The 26,777-nt window shown below is 44.8% G+C and overlaps 1 protein-coding gene across 4 annotated transcripts in view; it reads left to right on the top strand.

Moving 5' to 3' along the window:
• Positions 1-9,812: 9,812 nt before the first annotated feature.
• Positions 9,813-26,777, top strand: part of LOC121291388 (thyroid hormone receptor-associated protein 3-like) — a 125,402-nt gene continuing 108,437 nt past the window's right edge. For 3 of the 4 annotated variants that reach the window (XM_041212487.1, XM_041212488.1, XM_041212485.1), the window contains exon 1: positions 9,813-9,931. The gene's annotated coding sequence lies outside the window, so the exon portion shown is untranslated. The remainder of the gene's footprint in view (positions 9,932-26,777) is intronic. The other variant, XM_041212486.1, reaches the window with a different exon arrangement.

Below are 26,777 nucleotides of genomic sequence, written 5' to 3'. Positions count from 1 at the left end.
TACTAAAAACTCAAGAAAAAAAATAATAAAAACGCAACATATGTACACACAGATTAGAAATGAGAAGTTGAATCCCAAAAATAAAAGTTTTTAAAAAATATACGAATCGGTCTTTGGCTTGTCTGTGAGGAGTAGATGACAAAATATTGTGGCCGTTAGACTGGGTGATTCCAGTAGAGCTGACTTTGGCAGTTGACCAGTTGGTGTGGAGACACATAGTTCTGCAGGATAGCTGAAGGTGTTGTCCTGTTTCATTTTTGATTGTGGCTTTTCTGACTTGTGACTTGCCTCCAGCAACAGAGAGAGACTTTTTTTCACCTGCAAGCTGCAGGGATGCCGAGTTGATGTCCTTCAGCTGTGACCTTCACAGCACACACTGGCACACCAGAACTAGAACACCAGAACTAGTACATACAGACTAGTTTTGCAGCTGGCTTTTTGACCCCTTTTCTTGTATCTTCCTTGTATCTTTCGCCCAGAATCTGCTTTCTTTCAATTCAGACCATTTCCACATTCTGAGATATAACTCAACAAGAAATGGTTCCTGCTGAGATGGTAATCAGTCTCCATTGTCTCCACAACCACAGGAGATTAGAGTTCAGCTTTTTGCATTGCATCTGTCCCTTTCAAGTGTCTCTGTCTGAAGTAATGGAATGTCTTGACACCTTTTAGGTGCGACATTCCATTTTCTCTGGACTAGTTGGTCAAGTGTAATCCACACAGGAATTTTCCAGAAAGTGGATACCTTACAGTCTCAGCCAGCTTTTGCTTGTAGGTATTTTTAAAAAACACATGCCTTCCTTAAAAATGCTCAATATGTCCGTAAGTAATTCAGGCTGTGATCCACTGTCATGACACATTCTATAAACACCCAAAGAAAGCAGGTAATTTCGCTCCCAGCAGTGACTTCCTCATCTTAATGAGCTGTCAGTATAATCACCCAAATAATATTACTCAAAAGTACTTTGAAACATGAATAGTTCCAAAAATGATGATCATTGCAGCAATTTCATGCAGGTTTGCCTCAGGAATTGGATCTAAATGAATAAACTATTGACCATTTCCTTGCCTCAGTGGTAGCATTCTTGCCTCTGAACCGTGAAGATCGGGTGTTCAAGTCCTACTCCAACGGCTTGAATGTAGTCTGACACCTGAGGAAGTGTTACACTAAAACCAGTACACACATTTCTGTGTGTTTTTTGAATGAGATGTTAAATCTAGGCCCTATTAACCCTCTCAAATGGATGCAAAGGGACCCATATCACCATTTAAAGCAGAGCAGCAGAATTCTCTCGGTGACATGGGTAATATTTGTCCTTCAATCAACATCACTAAAACAGATTATCTGGTCATTTATCACAATGCTGCCATGGGGCTTTGCGGTTTGAAATTTGGTTGCAACGTTTCCTACATTACAACATAGCCTATGAAACTTCTGGATGTCCTGAGGTTGTGAAAGGTGCCATATAAATGCAAGTCCCTTCTTATGTCTTCAACACAAGTTTTACAAATCAACTTTGATTCAACTTTCTCCCCCGTCCCCTCACCATCCACACATATACCCCTGAAACTCTGTCCTTCTTCAATAAGTACTGACATCTTTGGTCCCAAGGTACTAAACATGTGGGAGATTTGCATGCCATGTTAGTTGGTGGCATAGTGATAATATTACTGGACTAGCATTCTGAAGGCCCAAGTCTCAAGTTGGATATGAATCTGTTAGTAGCTCTCTAGGCATAACAAGTTGTGATGTTCCAGAAACTGAGAAAATAATTATTTTGCCCTTCAAACTCCTGGGGATAGCTCCCATACAGAGGATCAGCCCCATGATCAGGTGAGTTGTGGCAGCCATTTTAATTTTCTTTGTTTCACAGAAGAAGAACAGTTTTAAAAATAAATATCAATAAGGGGAAAGTTTTTAAAGATACAGTGGTGAGTTTCTTTCCATGTCGTAGGAACACACACTCTGAAACTATTATTGATTGCCATGAAAATCCATTGGGCTCACTAATGTTGTTCTAGGAAGGAAATCTTCTGTCCTTACCCAGTCTGGCTTGCATGTGACTCCAGGCCCACAGCAATGTGGTTGACTCTTAACTGTTGTCATGGGCAATTAGGAATGGGCAACAAATGCTGGAACTTGCCAGTGATGCTTACATCCCATGAATGAGTAAACAAAAAGATGCACATTCTGCAGGTCCACTCACTCAATAACTTTTCCAAAAAGCACATTTATCAGGCGATTGATGACCTGATCTCATTCCCATCAATTCTTCAATTCATTTTTAAATTCTTATGAAGTGTATCATTGGTCATCAATGATGCCAACATTGGTTCTTTTTATTAAATTAAATTAAAACCATTTATTGTAAATTAAGCTATTTTAAATATTGTACCACTTTAATCTGCTTGGACTGTATAAACCATTGCTGCATTACTCAGGCTCAGAGCTGCAGAAGATGTTCTATTGCTCAGAAGAAGGGTATAGGGCCACAGTCTGAAGGTAACATGGATTATGCAGTAATCACTTCTGGTTGCTATTTTGTCTGCTACTCCCACTAACCAAAATTTGTATGTGCTCTGAGGCATAAATCAGGATACCAGGCTCCAGAAGACTCTTGGGCAGTGGCCAGGAGTTTCTGACCCAGGCCCCTATCATACTCTCTGTGGATTTCAGGATTGAAACCCAGGGAAACATCCTGCAGATACAAAGTGTCATTTGTGGCTTGATGACAGCACTCTTACCTCTGAAGCAGAGGGCAAAATTTTCTGCCTGTCTGGCGGGCAGAGTGGGAGCGGCAACAGGCATGGGCGGGTGTGGACCCGATCGCCCCCCATGATCAGGTCAGCGCCGCCATTTTACACAATTTGAGGCCCGCCCAGCGTGAATCGCGGCTCCCGAGGACAGCGGGAGTGGGCGGGCAGCGGCGGGGCTGCAATCACTGCCGGGTGCAATGGCGACCCAACGGCCTGTTTTAAAAAGCTGCTTCTGCCTTTCAAAGGCTGTGAATCAGGACCAGTGGAAGGGCTCCCCAGAGTGTTGCTGGTGAGCAGGCCAGGCAGAACGGTAGGGCAGGGGGGCACTGTGCCCCTCATTTTCTGACGATTGCCTTGCTGCTCTCCTTGAGGAGGTGGCAGCATGGGCGGGAGGTCCTCGAACCCCAGGATGGGAGGAGATCCACCCCCCACATGACAAAACATACCTGGGAGGAGGTGGTGGATGTGGTGAGTTTCTGCGACGTGGTGCGGCGCACCTGAATCCAGTGTTGCAAACATTTCAATGACCCGTTGCACTTAGGAAGGATGAGGACAATGTTGGCATTGGGCACTTAACCCAGCAGGTCGGCTTTCCCCCGGTGCTCGTTCCCCACCTCCCCCAAGTCTGAGTGTAATGACTGCATTGAATCATTGATGGCATGTGTCCTTCGCTGGGTGGGCCAGCAGATATTGCCCATGCCGAGGTCACCCTGAGACAGTGGTGAAGAGATGGGTTCTGCCCCCGCAGCATGTGGCACACTGAGACCCACATTACTGTTTTGGGGAGAAACTTGGAGGAGTTGGAACTCCAGAACATGTCAAAGTCAGGGTGATGACAGCTGGGAGGGGAGCTTCAAGGTGGCATTGGGTATGGAATATGGATTGGAATATTGGTCACAGCTGTCATAACAAGCCAATCCAACTCACAGACAATGCAGCCTATTGAAATTACAAAAACAGGTGGCTTTTCTTAAAGCTACACCAGATTTCCTGGCAATCAACACAGTCCAGGAGCAGTTGCTGAAAGTTGTTTTCATTTTAAAGGACTCTGGCCATTTAAATCACTTCAAATTATTACACTAGTGATCCCAATTATTGCAGTAAAAATACATCTAACTTACAATACAGCATCTAACTATTGAAATGGAAAGAACAATTTAAAAAAAAATTCAGAGGCCTGTAATTGAAAGATTTCCAGGTGCAGGTGACTTTTCTTGGTTGCCCACTTGGAACTGGGGCTCACCCAACATTCATTCCATCTCTGAGAGGACATAAGCCATGTCTACTTACTGCAGAGGCTCACCTCTACTAAAATTGCAAAGGGGTATAAACTGCCCACCTCACAATTGAGCTGGCAAGGACAGGAGAGCTGCATGCATGCAAGCTATCCGAACTCATTTCCTGCACCAGCTAAATATTGCTAGAAATGGAGATGAGGTGGGAATCCTGGAATTGGGTCCCTCACACCATTTTTAAAGGGCTCCCAAAACATCCTGACTCAGCAAAAATCCAGGCCTGGTTATCTGGTCATTATCACATTGCTATTTGGGAGGTCTTGCTGGGCACAAATTGGCACAACAGTGACTACACTTTAAAAAAATGGTCTGTCAGCTGTAAAGTGTTATGGGATGTCCTGAGGCCTAAGGGAACATTACCAGGATCCCAAGCCCCTCCAACCTACAAAAATGCTGTGTGATAGAGGGAGGGACACTGGCCGGGCTCCCTGCTCCTGGGCCATACCCACAACTTTTGCACTGCCAACTTATAGAATGCCTGCTGCTACAATGACACTAGTCCCAATCTGAGGGGAGCACCCCAGTAAAAGTGGCGTCCAGTTTCATTCCTGCCATCCTTGTTTATCAATTGGGTGTCAACTGGTGCCCATTTTGGACACAGATTGGGATAAGATTGGTTCAAAAACAAGGCAATAATTTTATAAGTCTTGGCTGGATTAAGTCTTAGGTGTGGGGATGAAAGGACACTGTCAGCAACCAGATACCACCCAATCCCTCAGCTGCTGGTTTTAACTGAGATTTATGTAGAAAACCTCAATGATTGGGCAAAGAAGCCAATCGACTTCCCTGGGATTGTGTTTGCATATTCCACGGAGAGTGTCTCCTTGTCTCAGGAGATCCACTTTGTTTTCAGTTCCTTCCAAATCAAGAATGAAGCATATAAAATCTCTATGTGGACATGGGGATGTGTGTAAAAATAAAAAAACTGCAGATGCTGGAAATCCAAAACAAAAACAGAATTACCTGGAAAAACTCAGCAGGTCTGGCAGCATCGGCGGAGAAGAAAAGAGTTGACGTTTCAAGTCCTCATGACCCTTCGACAGAACTTGAGTTCGAGTCCAAGAAAGAGTTGAAATATAAGCTGGTTTAAGGTGTGTGTGTGGGGGGCGGAGAGATAGAGAGAGAGAGAGGTGGAGGGGGGTGTTGTGGTTGTAGGGACAAACAAGCAGTGATAGAAGCAGATCATCAAAAGATGTCAACGACAATAGTACAATAGAACACATAGGTGTTAAAGTTAAAGTTGGTGATATTATCTAAACGAATGTGCTAATTAAGAATGGATGGTAGGGCACTCAAGGTATAGCTCTAGTGGGGTTTTTTTTTTTATAATGGAAATAGGTGGGAAAAGGAAAATCTTTATAATTTATTGGAAAAAAAAGGAAGGGGGAAACAGAAAGGGGGTGGGGATGGGGGAGGGAGCTCACGACCTAAAGTTGTTGAATTCAATATTCAGTCCGGAAGGCTGTAAAGTCCCTAGTCGGAAGATGAGGTGTTGTTCCTCCAGTTTGCGTTGGGCTTCACTGGAACAATGCAGCAAGCCAAGGACAGACATGTGGGCAAGAGAGCAGGGTGGAGTGTTAAAATGGCAAGCGACAGGGAGGTTTGGGTCATTCTTGCGGACAGACCGCAGATGTTCTGCAAAGCGGTCGCCCAGTTTACGTTTGGTCTCTCCAATGTAGAGGAGACCACATTGGGAGCAACGAATGCAATAGACTAAGTTGGGGGAAATGCAAGTGAAATGCTGCTTCACTTGAAAGGAGTGTTTGGGTCCTTGGACGGTGAGGAGAGAGGAAGTGAAGGGGCAGGTGTTGCATCTTTTGCGTGGGCATGGGGTGGTGCCATAGGAGGGGGTTGAGGAGTAGGGGGTGATGGAGGAGTGGACCAGGGTATCCCGGTGGGAGCGATCCCTATGGAATGCCGATAAGGGAGGTGAAGGGAAGATGTGTTTGGTGGTGGCATCATGCTGGAGTTGGTGGAAATGGCGGAGGATGATCCTTTGAATGCGGAGGCTGGTGGGGTGATAAGTGAGGACAAGGGGGACCCTATCATGTTTCTGGGAGTGAGGAGAAGGCATGAGGGCGGATGCGCGGGAGATGGGCCGGACATGGTTGAGGGCCCTGTCAACGACCGTGGGTGGAAAACCTCGGTTAAGGAAGAAGGAGGACATGTCAGAGGAACTGTTTTTGAATGTAGCATCATCGGAACAGATGCGACAGAGGTGACGGAACTGAGAGAATGGGATGGAGTCCTTACAGGAAGCGGGGTGTGAGGAGCTGTAGTCGAGATAGCTGTGGGAGTCGGTGGGTTTGTAATGGATATTGGTGGACAGTCTATCACCAGAGATTGAGACAGAGAGGTCAAGGAAGGGAAGGGAAGTGTCAGAGATGGACCACGTGAAAATGATGAAAATTTTTCCAAGTCCCGACGAGAGCATGAAGCAGCACCGAAGTAATCATCGATGTACCGGAGAAAGAGTTGTGGAAGGGGGCCGGAGTAGGACTGGAACAAGGAATGTTCCACATACCCCATAAAGAGACAGGCATAGCTGGGGCCCATGCGGGTACCCATAGCCACACCTTTTATTTGGAGGAGGTGAGAGGAGTTGAAGGAGAAATTGTTCAATGTGAGAACAAGTTCAGCCAGACGGAGGAGAGTAGTGGTGGATGGGGATTGTTCGGGCCTCTGTTCGAGGAAGAAGCTAAGGGCCCTCAGACCATCCTGGTGGGGGATGGAGGTGTAGAGGGATTGGACGTCCATGGTGAAGAGGAAGCGGTTGGGGCCAGGGAACTGGAAATTGTTGATGTGACGTAAGGTGTCAGAGGAATCACGGATGTAGGTGGGAAGGGACTGGACAAGGGGAGAGAGAAGGGAGTCAAGATAACGAGAAATGAGTTCTGTGGGGCAGGAGCAAGCTGAGACGATCGGTCTACCGGGGCAGTTCTGTTTGTGGATTTTGGGTAGGAGATAGAAGCGGGCCGTCCAAGTTTGGGCGACTATCAGGTTGTATAAATTATAAAGATTTTCCTTTTCCCACCTATTTCCATTATAAAAAAAAACCCCACTAGAGCTATACCTTGAGTGCCCTACCATCCATTCTTAATTAGCACATTCGTTTAGATAATATCACTAACTTTAACTTTAACACCTATGTGTTCTATTGTACTATTGTCGTTGACATCTTTTGATGATCTGCTTCTATCACTGCTTGTTTGTCCCTACAACCACACCACCCCCCTCCACCTCTCTCTCTCTCTATCTCTCCGCCCCCCACACACACACCTTAAACCAGCTTATATTTCAACTCTTTCTTGGACTCGAACTCAAGTTCTGTCGAAGCGTCATGAGGACTTGAAACGTCAACTCTTTTCTTCTCCGCCGATGCTGCCAGACCTGCTGAGTTTTTCCAGGTAATTCTGTTTTTGTGATGGGGATGGGTGTGCTGCCTGCTCCTTGTGGAACGTGGCTGCATTTATTAATCAATCATTTTCTCCACCAGCAATTAAGCAGCTGCCAAACATGGCGGGGGTGGGGGGGGGTGTGGGGGGTGGGGGGTGGGGGGGGGGGGGGGGTGGGGGGGGGGGGTGGGGGGGTGGGTGGGGTTGGGGAGGGAGAAGAGATAGATTTTAATTCATGATGGCTTTTGCGGAGCCTTGTGGGAGGTCAAGTGTAAAATTGAAAGCAATGTTTGCCATAGTAAAACATTCCAGGGCACATCACAGGAGCATTATCAAACAAAATTTGACACTGAACCACAGAAAGAGATATTAGGATGGATGACCAAAAGCTTGGTCAAAGAGTTAGGCTTTAAAGAGTGTCTTAAAGGAGGAGAGAGGCATAGAGAAGCAGATAAATTTAGAGGGTAATTCCAGAACTGGACAGTTGAAACAAGGATGCCAATCCTTTCGCAACCTCGGGATGTCCAAATGTACTTCGTGGCTAATGAACTGCAATTTATTGAAGTCCTCTCCAAGGGGAAAGAAAGGGCTTTCAAAGTTAGAGTTCCCTGGATGACTAGGTATAGGGATTAAAATGGGATGGAAAAAGTGGGCTAATGATCAATGTTAAACTCATAATGCTGTAGAGAACCAATCTGAATATCAAAAGTGCAGAATGAAACTGAAAAGGAAATAAGAGAGACAACGAGAGTGTATGAGACTAGGTTAGCAACCTAAAATAAAAGGAAACTCCAAAAACATTTTCAAAACATTTCAATACTTTAAAGGCTATCAAAGAAAGAGTTGGGTCAATTAGAGAACAAAAAGTTCTTAAAGTGGCAGAGGGCATAACTGAAATGCTGTATGAGAACTTTGCATCTGTCTTTGCTAAAGATGAGGATGCCACCAATCTCACAGTAAAGGAGGAGATGGGAGAGAAATTTGATAGGATAATGATAAAGAGGAGGTACTTAAAAGGTTGCTAGTGCTCAAAGTAGAAAAGTCACCCCTTCCAGGGATGTTTCTTAGGTTGCTGAGGGAGGCAAAGGTGCTGAAAGCAGATGCACTGGTCACAATTCTCCTTAACCTCCTTCCAGCCCTCTTTAGATATGGAAGCGATGCCAGAGGACTGGATGATTCCAAATATTACATCCCTGTTTAAAAAAGGAACGAGGGCTAAATCCAAAAACTACAAGCCAGTCAACCAAACATCTGTAGTGGGGAAAATTTTAGAGAAATTAATTTGAGAGAAAGTTAATTGTCAATTGGAAAAGTATGGGTTGAATGACGGCCAGCATGGATTTGCTAGGCAAATTGTGTTTGAGTAACTTGATCTAATCTTTTAACAATAATGGCAAGGGATGATGAAGATCGTGCAGTTGCATTGTTTAGACGGACTTTCAAAATCTATTTGACAAGGTAACACACTTTAGACTTGTTTGCAAAACTGAAGTCCATAGGATTAAAGAGGCAGTCGCAGCTTGGATACAAAATTAGCTAAGAGACAGGCAGATAGAAGAGAGTAATGGTGAATGAAGCAGAATGTTTCGGCTTATGATGGCCACTTATCACAACTGATCAACTGCATGATGAATGGTCATCACAACCCAAAACATTAATTGAGAAGAACAGAACTACTTCAAAGAGGTAGGCATTTCTTGAAGAGCAGTGGCAATCAATTAAACACAGAGATAAAAACAAAAAAAACTGCGGATGCTGGAAATCCAAAACAAAAACAGAATTACCTGGAAAAACTCAGCAGGTCTGGCAGCATCGGCGGAGAAGAAGAGTTGACGTTTCGAGTTCTCGAAAGTCACTAGGACTCGACACGTCAACTCTTTTCTTCTCCGCCGATGCTGCCAGACCTGCTGAGTTTTTCCAGGTAATTCTGTTTTTGTTTTGGATTTCCAGCATCCGCAGTTTTTTTGTTTTTATCTATTTTTTGTTTTTACCAAAACATTATTTCTTGTTTCTCTCCAGATGCCCCCTGTCCTGTTGAGTCTTTTCAGCATTTCCTGCTTTTATTTCAGATTTCCAGCATCTGTAGTATTTTGCTTTTGTGATAATGGCATATAATTGTTTTTCAGACTGCAGGTATAATGGTACCCTTCAGAGGGTCGGTGTTAGAACCACTGCTTCTTCCTGACCTAAACAGAATCTGGACACACGGGCCATTATTTCATGACTCACTGCCAATCCCCACCAAAAAGAGGCGTGGGGAACTCTGGGATTTGTAGTGCTGGCACTGGAGGAGATGGGAACAGGACTACATGTCCCGGTGGGCTCCGCGGGCGCGCAAGCGTAGTGGGCGGCGGTAGCTTGCTCTGCGCAGGCAGCGGCGGTGGTCGGCTGGGCGCAGGCGCAGTTAGCAGCGGTGGCAGGCTGAGCGCGGCCGGGGAGTTGGAGTGAGGCGGACACGCGGAGCGGCCGGGCGGGTAACGAGCGGTAGGTGCGGGCCGGGAGGCGGCGGTGGCGGTTAGTTAGCCCGCGAGGCGGAGGAGGCCGCGGCGGGGATGGGGGAATTAAACCGGGCAGGAGTTTTCAGCTTGAGGCGCCGATCGAGGCCGGGGCCCTGTAGTCCAGAGTGCGTGGCCGAGGCCGGGCTTGGGAGAGCGGCTCCTCCCCCAACCCCCGAGGAGGGCCTGATCCCGGGCCTGGGCCAGAGCCTCGCCGGTGGGGGGGCTCCTCCTGCACTCTGGGTCCCGGAACCGAGAGGGTGAAATCCGCACAAAGGTGGGCGGGAGTGAGGGGACTGGGCCTGGGGGTGGGGGAGGAGGGTTGTAAATGCTCTCTGATCCTCCTGCTGCCGCCCAGGGCCTCTTGAAGGCGGCTGGGCATCGGTGGGGTGGGGGGCCGGGGGGTGGGGGAGGCGGCGCCGCCTTCCCACCTGGAGCCCCTTCCTGGCTGTCTCCAAAATCCCATCTCTGTTTACGGTCAGATTCCCCCTCCTTTCCCTCTCAAAGTGGGATTAATTCCAATTCTAGTCTCTGTTCCTCCTCTGATCAGCATGGAAACCCAACACTCCTTGCAACCTGGTGGAAAAATACGCAGCAGTGTTAACACTCTTTGAACTATTCAGTTTTATTCAGAGGAGCAGGCTCAACTCAAATTCATTCAAGATTTAATTGGCGTTTTCTGCAGTGAGATTGATAGGTTTATGTTGGGTACAGATGTAGAGAGAGAAGGAACAAAGGCAGGTATGAGCTGTTGAGGTATAGATTATTCACACCCTAATTAAATGGTTAAATAGGCTCCAGGGGTTGAATAGCCTCCTGTTTACGCACAGTGAATGGCGACTTACTTTGGAGGTTGGCAATGGTTTTAACAACTGCAGAATTAAAATTTCAAACTGGGGTTTTGTTGCTCTAGTTTCGTGAGGCTGTTTGAGGGAGGAGGCACAGATGGGGTGGGGGGGGGGTGGTGGGAGTGTGATTCAGGATTGAAGGCTTGTCTGTCTCCCTGTGAAGCAGCATGTATCAAGTGGGTGAACTAAAGTGACTGCATCTGTATCAGGGTTTCTGCTTTTGGAGTTCCTGCACTGCTGTAAATCAAGTTGCAACTTTGTCTAACAAATAACTGATTATTTAGGTCTTTGGGATGCATGCTGTACCATTTTGTACACCTGTTTGACAGCTTCATCCTGTTCCTTTTCATATGAATACCTCTTCTTTGCACCTTTCCCTGCCTGAGAAGTTCTATTCCTCCCTGACTGTAGGTGGTGAGTAAGCTGTTTGTTTTTAATTATTAACTATGGTACAGGCTGATTGGTTGGGTCATTTTTCCCAGTTTCGACTTTTCTCAATAACACCCTGTTAACTTTCAGGGACCCAACGATCTGTTTAATTTGTGTCCGGTGTTAAAGTAACTGGAAGTTATAGCCAGGTTTATCATGGTGCAAGTTGAGATCGTTTTTGTCAACTATTGCTTTTTTGACCGACATCAATACCTGACATCAGCGTTCTGTACCTTGGCCCTGCCAGACCTTTGTTCTCTTGTAGCAGTAGGACCTTGGCCTCCTTTCTAAAGTGTGATGCCAGGAATTGGACAGAATATTCCAGCTGATGTCTAACTAACTTTACAGAGGTTTAGAATAACTTCCTTACTTTTGAATCCTTCTATAACAACTTATATTTACAAAGCATCTTCAAGGTAATAAAACATCCTACAGCACTTCACAAAGTGTAATCAGATGAAAATTGCACGACCAAAAAAGAAGACATTAAGATATGTGACTGGAAGCTTAGCTACAGAGCTGGATTTTAAGAAGGAAAGAGTGGTCAAGAGTTGGAAAGGTGTAGGGAGGGAATCCCAGAACTTAGGGCTTAGACAATTGAAGACACTGATGCCACTGGTGGGCCAAAGGAAGTGGGGGCTGCTCCTGATGCCAGAATTGGTCTGTCTGTTCCTACACTACTTTTAAAATTGAGAACTTAAAATTCTTCGTTTAAAATGCCTCTGTTCGTCCTTCCCTTTAACATGCATCATCACTGAATTCCTTTTTCTGATCTCAGTTGGCACCCTGCCGCTGGGGTCTGAAGTGAGGAAATGAGTCACGATTTCTGCTTCAGTTGGCTATGAAGTGATGCCTGTTGGATGTTTTTGAGGTTATCAGTTGAGGACAGGATTGAGCATTGCAGTGATGCTGCCCCATCAATCATAAATCCTGCCAACATTCAAATGCTGATGTGAGTGAAGGCCATTTGGATAAAGCATAAAAGGTTAGCCCCCTTGGAGAAGTGAAAGAATTAATGAAAGACAGGACTTTGCCCGGGCTGTAATTGGCATGTGATGTTTCTACCATCTGTGGTGTTTGTCTCTGGTTTTTCTGTTGGGGTGAAGGGAATTTCAGTGCCCATTAGAACGTGTGACCGATTACAAAATAACAATGTGCTGGTTGGTGACTTTGCTATGTACACCGTTTCAAATGGACTGCAAAGTGTGAAAGGAAAGCAAAACATTAAAATCTGAAGACATAACTGAAGATTTGCATTTCTCTCTCCCTCAAACATATTATCTGGGATTAAATAAAACAACATCTATTTCCTGCCCAAAAAGTAACTCCTTTTGCTGTCTATATTCACTTCTCAGGAATGCAGGGTCAGAGATAGAATTTGTGCAACAGAAAAGACTTAACTGTTACTTTTCTATTGTGATATTATTACTGTGTAATTTGCTCCTTTCCTGTGCTCTTGTTTATTCCACGTAGCCTTTATATCCCAGTATTTAGACTGACTGCTCCTCTTGTGCTGTGGCTTCCAGAGCACCGTAGGCTGGAAACGATCCAGCATTGTGCAGTGGTTGGACCCCTTGGTCTCTGGCTATAGACCTTGTCTATTGCCCAGCACCACTGAATTATAGGCCTACAGTTTGGTCGTCACCACCAGATAATGCAGCTGATGACAGCTCATGGGGGTGGCTATCTGCACTGCCAGTGGTGGAAGAGCTGCTTTAGTCACCTCCCCTGTCCCTGGGACAGTGAAGCTGTAGCAGAGTGGTCCCATGTGTTGTGGCACAATATGTGCTGCCTTGGGGAATCAGTTGCAAACGTAGGCATGGTTGGGTTTTGAGGACACCGAAACAGCAAACCAGACATTGCAATGACACTGTCAGTAACTAAGGATTCACACACAAATCTTTTGACAGTGGCAAGACAAGTTGATAAAGCAGTTAAAAAAAGCAAACAAAATTCCTGGTTTTATATAACCTTCCAAGATCTGTATTCCACCAATTCTGGCACCAGGAGCAGTGCCCACTTCCTTTGCCCTATCACTTGCAGCGGTGCCTTCAACTATCTAAGCATAGCAACATCCAAACAGGTAAATATGGTGATGGGCTACTCTCACCCGCTGCAGATTGTCACAGCAACTGGTAACTGCTGGGGTGAACTCTGGTTCTGACTATATAATCTCACACTGGGGCTGTCGCTCTTGGCTTGTCGAGTGCACCGTGTTACCAGGGAATCCCAAATACCCGGAGCTGGGGGCTTACCAAGCAGCTTTTGTTCATAATGTTTCTATATAAACACATCATCAAAATGGGCTTTTCCTTGTGTGCTACCGGTGGGGTGCTGCGTGCTTGAGTGACCCTGAGTTAGGGAGGGGATATTTAGCCCAGGTTCACGTTCACTATCTTTTAATATTCATTTTTGGGATGTCGGCATTGCTGGAAAGACTGACGTTTATTACTCAACGCTAGGTGCCTTGAGATGTTTATGGTGACCATCTTTTTGAACCACTGTAGTCTGTGTTCTATAGGTACACCCAAGGTGCTGCTTGGTAGAGTTCCAGGATTTTTACAGTGATGAAGGACCAGCAATATATGCTGCGAGATTAGAAGGGGATCCTGCAGGGATATCAGAATACAATCCCATGTGGATGTTGGGCGAGGTCATGGTTTGGTTTGGCTGATTCACCTATGATTGAATAGTTTGCTGGCATTGCCAAAGGTCACCATGCATTTTGGTGGAATGAATAAGCGATAGGATGGTACTGTGCTGCATTGTACACTATCCATGGGGAGCTGCTTCTGAAGAGGACTGAGAGAAGATCTGAGGTGCAAGCCTGTTGCTTTAACAGATGTGCTGTTACAAGTTGAGGTTGTGTTCCTGTCCATTGTTGGTATAACCTGTTCCTGCTGTCATGTTTTCCAGGTGATGTCTGATTTACACTATGGCGTGTGCCAATGGTTTTTTGGAAAGCTCAGGCTTCATGTGAGAGTAAACTGACTAAGTAGCAGGGCTTGGAATATGAAATGCTGAACACAAACCTGGTCCTCACTACTGGCTGCATTTCAAAGTCATTGTATGGAGACCAGGCATTTTCCTGGGTGTGGCCGGGCAGGAGGAGGAGGGGTGGAATAAGCAGAGTGGTTCATGTGGCTTTAGTAGACGAACTTAGCGACGGGGGAAGGGCATTTAGCTGCTCAAGACAGTTCTGTCAAGTCCATTTGCTATGTTCCATTGATCTGGATTCTACTGACAGAGGAAATAGTTTTCTTGTGTCTGTCATATATGATTCCTTTATTATTTTAAACACTTGGATTAGATTATCCCTCAGCCTTCTATATGCAGGGGATTTCAGGATTGGTGTATGCAATCTGCCCATATAATTTTACTCTTTAAAGCATTGAAGAGACGGCCTGCAATGGTGGAGCAGGGAACAGCCTCCCCAGAGTGTAGTGATAGAAATAGCAGAGGCCTTGGAGGAACTTAAACATTTGAACAAGGATTTTATAATCATTCACTGGGACACAGGAAGCCTAGGGTGAGAGAGGACACAGGCAGCACGGTTCTGGGCAAGTTTATGGAGGGTCTGAGGTGGATGAGAGCTTGAAGTAGGGCTGAATGAATGAAGGTAGGGGCAGAGGTTAGTGATATTTCAGAGGTGAAAGCAAGTGCCAATGGTGAAAGCTGAGCTGATACTGAGGTTTCACATCTTTGGAGCTGGCTTGTGACGCCATCTGGGGAGCCTGATGTAACCCAGACCAGGGGCCAAAGAGTGTGAATTAATTAAGCTGGAGGAACTTATACCAGTTGGAAATAGTGGCTTCATATTTTTAATTATTTTCTTGTTTGAGGCAAAGTTGTATTTAGCCTGTTGGGTGAAGGCTGTTGATCAAGTTTGTCTTCACTATTATTTCATTGGCAGAGACCATGAGTGGCATAGCACAGAGTATTGCAGGATCGTCAGTATCCCTGTAAGAGATGCTTGTGGGATATTTGGTCCCTCTGCAGTTTCTCTCATAATTCTGTTGGCAGGATATGTAAAGAAAGGCTGGGCACTTAAAAAACACCTCCTGGACTATTGGAGGTCTCAAAGTGCTTTATAATAAATTATGTATTTTTGGAACAATAAAATATCAGCCAATTTGTGCACAGCAAGCTCTCTTACACAGCAGTTAGATGATGACCAGATAATCTGCCTTGGTGATGTTGCCTGAGAGAGAAATTTGACTTGGACACCAGAGAAAACTGCCCTGTTCTTTAAAAGAGTGGCGAGGGATCCTTTCCATCCACATGAGAGGGCAGGTGTAGCCTTGGTTTAACGCAGTGGTAGGCAACCTGCGGCCTGCCGGGTTTCTGAGTGTGGCCTGTGAGACATTTTGTTGACCATTGTGCATACATAGGGTTGCTAGATTCCACTGGTTTCCATCCGCATAATTTTTTTTTCCTACCCGTATTACTAAAGTGGTACACACGTAAAGCAAGGGCATGTGAAGTGAGGTGTGTGCTGATTGCACAGAACATTCACTGTCAAACCTGTGCGTTCCCTCTGTGTCCAATCAAAGCGCTGCTGCAATTCAATTGGCATGCATATTCATGGTCTCATGGTTAGTGCACATGGCTCATTTCAATCTTGCGGCCCACTGGGATGAAGGAGGGCCACTTGTGCGGCCCACTCACTAGCCTAGGTTGCTCAGCACTGGCTTAATGTCACATCCTGCAGTGGCTGCAAGCCAGGTCAGTATCTGAGTGGGACTGGGGGAGGATGTGGAATTTGTTCAGCTCCTCAGCCAAAACAAACTTGATCCTGAATATTCCTGTACAGGCCATTTGTAGCTGGTTTGCTGGGTCAGAAATATTATCATTAACTTTTCACGTATTGACAGCAGTGCTTTTTAAGAAATTTGCAGCTCTTGGGTTTATTGAGGTCGGACTATTTTCTGGATTTTTAGTTTGAAGCAGGGGTTGTTGATTTTTGCTTTGCTTTTGAGAATTGCACTAGTGCAAGATCAAATTTTCAACTCTTTGTAAGGTGGAACTCAGTGGGGAGCGCCACATTCTTTTAAGTAATCAGTGCTGTTGGCAGACCTGAACAATGAAGAACGCAGGCTGTTCACCTGTCATGGGTGGATATTTAAAGAATAGCAGGAAGTTCTCACCGTGAACAAGGACATTCGCCCCACACTACCTGCCCCAATGAAAAAAATTAACCGGTCATTCGCTCTGCTACTTTTGAGATCTTGGTGTGTACAAAATAGCTGTTAATTTTTAACTGCATTTTAAAATAAGTTAGGTATGGAGTAATTAAAGATGCTTCTAAGAGAGCTGGAAAGGTGCAAGTGTCGTCATTGTCTTTTTTCTTCCCCCTTAGCCGTATCATGGGAAGAATAAGATTGTCTGTTAGGGGATGGAAGGGAAATATTACAAGTGTCAGGAATTTAAGTAAGCTTAAGGCCATTTATTGACAAAGGTTAGGGTCTGAGGTGGATAGTGATGTTTTTAAGCTAATAAGGCAATTGATCCTGAACTCTGGCAAAATGTTTGTATTGGTGGCTTCAAGAGTCAACTGGAAGCGTTTCTGGAGGGAGAAGGGGTTCATGATTGTTAAAAGGCTTGCTCCAACTGAAAGACAGTATGTTGGATCCAGTGACTTTTTCTTGTATTGCAAAGAGTCTGCAGCAGAGGTTCTGAAGCCTCCCACGTTATAAGCATTCCAGGCACATGCACATAGTTTTTCTTAATGTGGCTAAAAGATTGGTCCTATGACCCAGTGCAGTACTGAGGGAGTGGTGCATTGAGAGAGATTGGAAGTTAGAGGTAAGAAGTGAATGATTAACTTTTGTGGCTTGCTAACGGTGAAGTAGATCTTAAAAAGCCTTCCTTAATATATACCGTAGGTCACACTGAATTTACAGACTTGATGTTCCCCTTTGCAGGTGCTCAGATTGGTGAATTTCAATGGACTATTGTATTGTTTGGGGTCTGATTACTCTAATCAGGCAATTCAGAAATAGTTCTGAAATAATACATGGGGGAGGAGAGTGTGAGCAGAGAACCCTGGGACAGGCAGTCAGCAGCACGTAGAGGATCTAGCATCTGTTCAATATTCAAGTAAGAGTAAAGGTAAAATAAAAGCAAGGGTCTGTATTCTGTTTAGTTAAGATATGCCTGGGGAGTTTATTCCCGTGATTTGCACATCTGCGCTATGTGGGAAATTCTAGACGCTCCTGGCGGTCTGGATGACCGTGTGTGCAGGACATGGTCACCCCGCAGCTTAAGGAAGTGCAAGCAGAGACGGAATGGGTGACCGCCAGACAGAAGAAGAGGGCCATGCAGGTAGTGAGGGAATTCCCCGAGTACATCTCGCTCGCAAACCGTTTTTCGGCCCTGGAAAACGGTGAGAGAGATGGTTTCTCTTTGGAGGCCAACCAGAGCCCAGCCATGGCCCTGTGGGTGGTCCAGCTGCTGTGGGGGTGGAAGAAGTGTGGAAGGGAAATAGTGGTAAGGGATTCGTTAGTGATAAGAGATTCATAAGTGAGGTGGGTAGACAGGCCCCTCCGCAACCGTAGATATGACTCCAGGATGGTATGTTGCCTACCAGGTGCCAGGGTCAAGTATGTCATGGAATGGCTGCAGGATATTCTGAAGGTGAACAGCCAAAGGTCATAATCCATATTGGGACAGTGACAAAGGAGAAAGAGAAAGAGGTCCTGCAAGCAGACTCTAGGGAGTTAGGTAAGAAATTGAAAACCAGGACTTCAAAGGTAGTAATCTCCAGATTGCTCCCAGTGCCACGCAGTACTGAGTATAGGAACAGAAGGATAGAATTAATGCATGGCTAGAGAAATGGTTCAGGATGGAGGGCTTTAGATTCTTGGGGCATTGTGACTGTTTTCTGGGAGAGATGGGGCCTGTGCAAATTGGATGGGTTACATCTGATCAGGAATGGGACCAGCATCCTTGTGGGGAGGTTTGCTAAGGCTGTTGGGACAAATTTAAACTAAATTGGCGGGGGGGATCCTGAAAAATAGTTCAAGGGGAGAGAAGCTGAGATGGAATAAGAAGTTAAAATGCTAGTAAATGAGTCTGGAAAGCAGAGGAATCATAGGCTAGATAAGAAAGAAGTGAGTTTAACAAGGCTAAATGAAATATATTTTAATGCAAGAAGCTTGAGCAATAAGGCAGATGAGCTGAGGGCACAGATTGGCACTTGAGAGTATGATATCATAGCTATGACCGAGACTCGGCTAAAAGAAGGGCAGGATTGGCAGCTCAACATTCCTGGTTATAGGGCATTCAGACGAGAAAGAGAGGGGGATAGAATATTGATCAAGGAATCAATTATAGCAGTGAGAAGGGATGGTATCCTGGAAGGATCATCAAATTAGGCCGTATGGGTAGAAGTAAAATACACGAAAAGGACAAACTCACTGTTGGGTGTGTACTATGGGTCTTCAAACAGGGAGAGAGGATCAAACATGTAATCAAATTTCAGAGAAGTGCAAGAATAATAAGGCAGTAATAGCAGATTTTAACTACCCAAATATTAACTGGGATAGTGCAAGGAAGGGAGCAAAATTCTTAAATTGCAACCAGGAGAACTTTTTTAGCCGGTACGTAAAGCCCAAAAAGAGAGGGGGCAGACCTGGACCTAATATTCGGAAATGAGCCCGGGTAGGTGGAAGATGTATCATAGGGGAGCATTTTGAAGATAGTGACCATAACCCAGTTAAATTTAGGATGGTTATGGAAAAGGACAGGGCTAGGCCTGGAATAAAATTTCTAAACTGGGGAAAGGCTAATTTTACTAAGATGAGTTACAATTTGGCCCAAGTGGACTGGGAGCAGCTACTTGCAGATAAAACTGTGTCAGAGCAGTGGGAGGCATTCAAGGACGAAATAGTGAGAGGACAGGGCAAATATGTTCCTGTAAAGAATCAGAAAACCCTGGATGTCAAGGAACATGAAGGTTAGGATTAAGAAAAAAAGAGATGTTTTTGGCAGATACTGAGGGCTCAATACATCAGAATCCCTAGAAGAGTATAAAAATGCTGGGGGGACCTTAAAAAGGAAGTTAGGAAAGCGAAGAGAGTGCATGTGAAAGTATTGGTGGTTAGAATAAAGAAAAACCCAAGGGGTTTTTAAAATATATAACGAGCAAGAGAATAACTAAGGAAAGCGTGGGGCCAGTTAGGGACCGTAGAGGTAGTGTGCGTGGGGGCCTGGAAGATGTGGGTACAGCCCTCAATGAATGCTTTGTGTCGGTCTTCACAATGGAAAAGGACAATGCAGGTATAGACATCAGAGACGACTGTGAAATATTAGAGGAAGTTAACATAGCTTGAGGGGAGGTACTAGTGGGTTTAGCGGCCTTAAAAGTGGATAAATCCACAGACCCAAGCTAGATGTATCCCAGACTGTTGAGGGAGGCAAGAGAAGAGATCGGGGACCCTGGCAGTAATTTTCAAATCCTCTCTGGCCACAGATGAAGTGCTTGAGGACTGCTAACGTTGCTCCATTATTAAAAAAGGGAGGAAGAGATAGACCAGGAAATTACTGGCCAGTCAGTCTAACCTTGGTGGTGGGGAAGTTACAAGAAAGAATTCTGAGGGACAGAATATATCTGCATTTGGAGAGACATGGATTAATCCGGGATAGTCAGCATGGATTTGTTAAGGGAAGGTTGTGTTTGACAAATTTGATCGAATTTTTTGAAGAGGTAGCCAGGAGTGGTAATGAGGGTAATGCATTTGATGTGGTCTACATGGACTTTAGCAAGGCTTTTGATAAGGTCCCTCATGGCAGACTGGTCAAAAAGTAAGAGCCCATGGGATCCAAGGCAAAGTGGCATGTTGGATCCAAAACAAGCTGAGAGGCAGGAAGCAGAGGGGGGTCTTTTTGTGACTGGAAGCCTGGTTCCAGTGGAGTTCCGCAGGGCTCGGTTCTGGGGCCTTGCTGTTTGTGGTGTGCATAAATGTAGGGGGTATGATCAAGAAGTTCACTGATGACACGAAAATTGATAGGATGGTAAATAGTGAGTAGGATAGCCATAAACTGCAGGAGGATATCAATGGTCTGGCCAGGTGGGCAGAGCAGTGACAAATGAAATTCAAGCTGGAAAAGTATGAGATAATGCACTTGGGGAGGGCTAACAAGGCAAGGGATTACACTATGAATGGTAGGACCCTGGAAAGTACTAAAGAACAGAGAGACCTTGGTGTGCATATCCACAGATCGCTGAAGGTAGCAGTGCAGGTAGATAAGGTGGCTAAGAAGACATATGGGATACTTTATTAGCCGAGGCATAGAACACAAGAGCAGCAAGGTTATGCTGGAACTGTATAAGATGCTGGTTAGGCCACAACTGGAGTACTACGTGCAGTTCTGGTCACCACATTATAGGAAGGATGTGATTGCACTGGAGAGGTAGCAGAGGAGATTTACCAGGATGCTGCCTGGGCTGGAGGGTCTGAGCTATGAGAAAAAATTGGATAGGCTGAGGTTGTTTTCCTTGGAGCAGCGAATTTTGAGAGGGGACCTGATAGAGGCGTATAAGATTATGAGGGGCATGGATAGGAAGGCACTTTTTCCATTAATAGAGGGGTCAATAATCAGGTGGCATAGATTTAATGTAAGAGGTAGAAGGCTAAGAGGGGAGTTGAGAAATCTTTTCACCCAGAGGGTGGCGGGAGTCTGGAACTCACTGATTGAAAGGGTGGCTGAGTCAGAAACTCTCAATATTTAAGAATTATTAAGATATTCACTTGTGTTGCCATCGCCTCCAGGGCTATGGGCCAAGCGCTGGAAAATAGGATTAGTGTAGCCAGATCTTTGACTGGCATGGACACGAGCCGAATGGCCTCCTTTTGTGCAGTAAACCTCTGAGTTATTTAACAACTTCTTTTGTGAGTGAGAAAATCCCACAATGTTTGTGATACTGAGTAACGTTTTTGAATGAGTAGGGCTACCTGTATTGTGTACACCACCTTTAGATCTACCCATTACACAGATGATCGAAAACACAATTAATATAGGTATATATATTAACCCACCTGCTTTAATCAACTGGAAATTAGGTGCAATCTTATTTTTCTGCTGCTGAGAGTTCGAGCTAAACTAATCCAAACCAGGCCCTAAACCCCAGCATTACTGGCATCCATTTGAATGAATGAGTGTAAAGCATGTCATTTGGCGACTTTATTGTTACATTTATTATTCACTCGTTGCTGCTCCTTACTGAATGAATTGAGGAAGTTCGCTATCTCGCTTTTTTTTGATGCAGGTGATAACTTCACTTTAGTCCATGTTGGCCCTGTTGTAGTATATCTCGCTCTGTAGCCAAACTCCCTGTCCCGCCATGCCTGTAGCACATTGACATATGCCAACCTGACCCCACCCCATCTCTGCTTGCTGTGCCTGTCCAAAGTGCCAAATAAACTGAGCAACCAGATTTGCCAGTTGTAAGTTAAGCAAATATTATCAATATCAAGAGGGCTGCAGCTTGAGATGGTGGATGACATGAGTTCTGTTAGTTATTTTGGTAGATTCCTTGAAGTCTTCTCATGGATCCCCATCCTCTCTCCTAGTTCTACATCACAGAAGCAGGCCATTCGGCTCATCTGGTCTTTGCTGTGTTTACACTCCACACGAACCTCTACACACCCTGTCCAACAGATCCTTTTATCCCCATCCGCCGCATTTATGTATTCTTATTTAGTTGTCTGTGCCAAATTTATATTTTTTTTAAAAATGCCCATTCTGTTCCTTCATGCTCTATATGCTATTATATTACATGATTGGTGTATGTTAGCCATGGTCCCTCTTATCTTGTGATACTGTTTATGGAATAGGTTTTTCAATGAGACACCTGACCACTATTGCCTTATTGTAACTATACCTGCTGTGCTTCACTCCTAGGCCCATGCCCCCCACCCACACCTCCCTCACATGAAACAGCTGCTGCAGAGAAGCCAGGAGAAGAATCCCAGCTAAACTGAAGATCATTGGACATGTACATAGTCTTCACTGACTTGTTTTTATTCTGACAGTTCCTGCATGTTTACAATAACACTGTCGGGGCAATAGCAGCATTTTATTACTGTCCGCAATATTGTGATCTGAAGCCGAGGTTCCTCAGCCTTTGGTTGCACCATTTTCAGGATGAGTGTTGCAAGAGCTCTGGTAACCAAAAACACCTTAAACTCCCATTACATTTAATGAATAAGTTCAACAGGATTTCTGTAAATTGAACAAGGCACAGGTGTAGAGAACCTGGTTCCTTCGCTTCTGATGTTGTCTGGAAGCTGATTATAGCTGGGTACTGACCTTGCCCCTCTAATACTGACAGATGTATAGGTGCAGCTACTGTTATTACCTTCTATCTGCATTCCAAACGTTGGAACTCCAGTGTTTAATGCTCAGTGGATGGGGCTTTGGGGCAAATACAGATGGTGGCCCTTTGCAAGAGCCCTGCGTACATCAGGAAATTCTGCCTAACTTTAAAAAGAAATGTTGCTCGCCTTTCTCCAATGGCCAGTGCAGGAGATGGCTGCCCCAGATAGGAGAGCACTTCATTAATGGAATTCCTGTGTGTCAGTGAACCCTGTGGGTTGGGGGTGGGGCTTATTTTTAAGGCTGAAGATACCACCCCCCCCCCAACCCACTCCTCCATTAAAAGGTACACCAAGCCTGGGTCTCACTATCTAATAAGTGGCATCTTTTGTGAAAAACTGGGGTAAGGTGGTGGTGCGAGGTGCTGCTAGTTTCTGTGGGACTGTAACCCCACCCAGGGTCTGGCTTTTAGGAGGGAAGAAAATTCTGGAGATTGTGTGGGCCAAAGGAGGGAGTTAAATTTTTAAAATAGTCTGTGTTGCAGGGAATCTTTTTGCCTTCAGCACTCTTCCTCAAGTCATTTTTTGTTATTTATGATGGGAATTTCAATCCTTTTGGGCATAACAGGTTAGACTTGATCTGTGATTTGCCTTTCGCCTGGCTTCAGACCAAAGCAGAAACAATGCAATGAAGCAAAGGCACTTTTTACTGCATTAAAAGCAGAATGTACTGCCAAACCCTCAGCATCTGTGGAGGGGCAGAGTTAGTATTTTAGGTTGATGGCCTTTTAAAGTTTCTTTTTCCATAGCTGCTGTCTCACCTGCCGAGTGTCTTCTAGTTGTTCCCTTATTTGATATTTTCAACGTCAGTAGTATTTTGCTTTTTCAATGTTTCCTGCATGTCTTTGCTGCTTAGCATGGATCAGATGACCAAGGGAAAGATCACACCTGTTTCCTGTGCTTATACTTGGGTGTTCATTCTAGCCAGTTGGGTGATGTATTGGAGAGGTGTTGGTGAAATGGCACCCACCGTGAGTCAACATCTTGAAGAGGGGAGGAGAGTTTTTTCTGTGAAGGACAATTAGAAATATCAAATTTCTCTCAAGGTTCTCAAAGCTGTGTATGATTGGGAAAGTTTGAATGAAACCTGCATTACAAATCTGGGTTGATTATAATCACCCCTTTTAGGGAATGAGATAGTTGCCTCTAATTAGCGGTGAATAGGGAGAGAACATGAGCAAACAAATTTCTTAACCAGTGTCTGAGCATCTCTCAACCTTACTCCACTGTCCTGGGATCTCAGTGAAATATAATAGGGCTGAGAGATTGCAGCATCCTCATTTGAAATGTGAAATACCCAGTGCTACAATGATAGACTGTCCTTCTAAACATAGTTTATGTCTGGAGGGAGCTTTTATGAGCTCTATTACATGCATAAGTCCTGGTGGAGTTGGTCTGTCATTGAGTGCTGACAGCAAGCTGAAGTGATTAATGAGTTGAGTATTCTGCACAATGCATAATATGTTTGTTTGAATGTATTTTGGTACAAATGTGAGATTCAGGTCCAGGGATATTACTTGCTTTGGATAACGTATGGGTCTATTCTGCCTCTCCTCAGGCCACCCGAACTGTTTACAGCCACCTGAGTAAGAAAGTACTTGCATTATGCAGCTCCTTTCATACCCTGAGTTCCAAAGTGAGTCAAAGCCAAAGCTTTACCTTCTGAAGTGGTCACTTTTCTCATGCACGTCAATGCCATAGCCAATTTTTCAAAGTCTCTCAAATGGCAATTCGTTAATTGACCCTGTAATCTGTATCTTGTTGTCCTTCACTTACATTTTTTTCCTGCCCTCGGTCCTGTATCCTCATGCAATACCTCTGCAACCTGCCTCAGCTTCTGCCCTACAAATTCCACACCTGTCTGTCGTACCACAAGTATTCAAGAAAGAAAAACAAACTTGTGTTTAAAAAGCACCTTTCATGACCTTGGCACGTCCCAAAGTGTTTTACAGCCAATGAAGTACTTCTGAAGTGTTATAATATAGTAAATGCAGCAGGCAAATAGCACATAATAATGTTGCATTAAGGGCTATTGTACAATGGCCAGGTAGTTCAGTGATATTGACCGAGACATTAAGAGGACTCCCTGCTCTTCTTTGAACAGTACCTTGGAATATTTTATACCTGTTAGGACATAAACAGAAAGGTGTTTTGATTTGCTTCCCCCTTTATAAGCAATGGTGTATTTCTCAACCCTCAGTTTTGGTGTAATCTAATTTTCTATTAATCCCACAACAAACTCGAGATAGGATGAGCTCAAAGGTTTAGTTTATTTGCACACTCTCAAAACGGGAAAGGAGGGTCACAACATTGTCTCCTTTGCATTCATACAGTAAAAGATGGATAGAGAAAAGAAAGATTTACAGTGCAGAGACCATTGAAAAATAAATATTTTTTCACGTATGTTCCAGCGTCAAAGTCCAATGAGATATTCCTTTGTGGAGGTCGGTGGGTTGAACACTGATGCTGGATAACTCACTTTTCCGGTGGTGTTGACTTCAAATGATGAGATTGGTGTGCAGAGATGGATCAGTCTTGTAGGTGACGGTACAGAATTTCCAGTAGAAGCAGTGTAGATGGGGCCAAGTGTCCAACCTAGGCCAGAGCCCCTTGTCTATGACGCTGTCAGAGAGATGGTAAAATGGCAGACTGACTTTGCAGTACAGCAAAGCAACATAACTGGTTCCACAAACTAGAGGTCCGTGTCACATAGCTCCCACCTTTTCATACTGTCTTTGACAAAGTGTGTGTATCCCTTGTCTGGGTCCCTGAGGTTGTTAAATGTCTCAACCATTAAGAATTGAAAAGAAGGTTATGGGGTCCTTTGTCTTAGCAGATGAGTAGACTCCGGTTGGCCAGTCTGGGTTATGAAATGTAGGTGGTATTTGAATTTGGTCTGTGCAGCCCACATCGGGGTTGTTAGTGACTCTTCAGGGATAACGAGTTGCAAGTTTCTCCAATACTGACAGGCAGATCCTATTGTTCGAGGATCCCAGACAGGCTTAGATTCAGTTTTTGAGATAGCACTGAGCATGCCCTCTGTATATATAAATATATATATATATTTTTTTACAAAAAATATGCAGGGAGAGACCATAGGCCCCTCACAGCTACGCTGTAACTTCAGTCTTGATAATATGCTGGAGTTGGAGTAGAAGCAACGATAGCACTGAGAAGAGTAGATTTTTTTTGCAAAAATATACTTTATTCATAAAATATCTGAAAGAACATGACAAAACATTTCAAAATGGCCATTACCAAAAGTGCAATAATATTCAAATTTTCCACATAGATCATGTTGCACTTTGAGGTGTTTAAATACAATCAAAAGAGCATTTCATAATTGTCATAACAGACAGACAGTGCAGGAGTATTTAAGTTGTCATATTGCACTCTTGAGTGCTTCAGTACAATTGTGATACATATAATATTCACTGCATGCATTCAGTGTGAGTCATACAGCCAGAGGGGTCTATACAATTCCCCTTGGAGTACTATGGCTGAAAGGTCTTAGACTGCACCCTTTCCCCATTGCCCCATTCCCCATGACCCAAGCTCTGGTGCGTCTCTCAGCACATAGTCCTGGACCTTGGAATGTGCCAGTCTGCAACACTTGGTTGGGGACAACTCTTTGCACAGGAAGACTGACAATTTTTGGGCAGACCAAAGAGCGTTTTTCACCGAGTTGGTGACCTCCCCCAGCTGCAGTTGATGTTTGTCTCTAAGTATCCTTGGGAACAACCCGTAGAGCACAGAGCCCTGTGTCACGTAACTGCTCGGGATGAACCTCAATAAAAACCACTACACCTTTCTCCAGACCTTCTTTGCAAAAGCACATTCCACAAGGAAGTGGACAATCGTCTCGACCCCACCACAGCCGCCTTGAGGGCAATGTGCAGAGGGGGTGAGTCTATTGGCGTTTAGGAAGGATCTGATGGGGAGGGCCTTTCTTGCCACCAGCCAAGCTACATCTTGGTGCTTGTTGGAAAGTTCTGGCGATGAGGCATTCTGCCAAATGACTGACAGTCTGCTGGGGAACCACCTAACAGAATCCACCATCTCCTTTTACCCTAAGGCCTCTAGGATGCTACGTGCCAACCACTGCCTGATGGATTGTGGTCAGAAGTGTTTCCCTGCATAAGTTTTTCCATGAGGGACAGGTGGTACGGCACGGTCCAAC

This window comes from Carcharodon carcharias, chromosome 19 (assembly GCF_017639515.1).
Source record: "Carcharodon carcharias isolate sCarCar2 chromosome 19, sCarCar2.pri, whole genome shotgun sequence".
NCBI lineage: Eukaryota > Metazoa > Chordata > Chondrichthyes > Lamniformes > Lamnidae > Carcharodon > Carcharodon carcharias.
Note: the sequence above shows the minus strand (reverse complement) of the source record. Positions and strands in the feature narration are given on the sequence as shown.